Source organism: Puma concolor, chromosome C1, assembly GCF_028749965.1.
Source record: "Puma concolor isolate L17-30 chromosome C1, mPumCon1.1.hap2, whole genome shotgun sequence".
In the NCBI taxonomy this organism is placed as follows: domain Eukaryota; kingdom Metazoa; phylum Chordata; class Mammalia; order Carnivora; family Felidae; genus Puma; species Puma concolor.
In genome coordinates, this window is record NC_141674.1 from 53,254,591 (window position 1) to 53,255,471 (window position 881).

Below are 881 nucleotides of genomic sequence, written 5' to 3' on the forward strand. Positions count from 1 at the left end.
CCAAAGCTACTGATATATCTTCCAAATTCTAAGATACCAAGCAAATTAATAGCTAAAAATGTCTAATTCATATATTTTTAAAGCATGTACAGGTCTGCCTTCTAACTAGCACCAACAGTCCCCGACTAATGATGACTTATTATTTTTTTACTTTATGATGCTGTAAAACCAATATACACTCAATAGAAACTATACTTTAAATTTTGAATTTTGATCTTTTCCTGGGCTAGTGATATGTGGCCTGATACTCTCTTGTGATGTTGGGTAATGGCACTGAGCCACAGCTCTCAATCAGCCACTTGACCAGGAGAATAAACAACTGATACACTTACAACCATTCTGTACCCAAATAACCATTCCATTTTTCACTTTCAGTACAGTATTCAATAAATTACATGAGATATTGAATACCTGATTATAAAATAGGCTTTGTGCTAGGGGCACCTGGGTGCCCCTCCTTGCTCACATTCTCCCTTTCTCAAAATAAATAAACATTTTTTAATTAAAAAAAGAATAAAATAGGCTTTGTGTTAGATGATTTTGCCCAGCTGTAGGCTGATATAAGTTTCTGAGGATGTTTAAAGTATGCTGGGCTAAACTATAATGTTCAGTAGGTTAGTTGTATTAAATATATTTTCAACTTATAATGGGATTATGGAGACTTAACCACATCACAAATTAAAGAAGATCTGTAATAATATTTATTACATTAGAACCATTGAAAAATAAATAACATCAATGAAAATATATCCATTTGTAATACAAATAAGTTTTTTTAATTAATATGTAAATTTATCAAGTCTTTCTTTGCATCCCTGACATATTCTTCATGGAATTTGTTTGGTACTTAACTCACAAGTAAAACATTATTTTTATAAAAA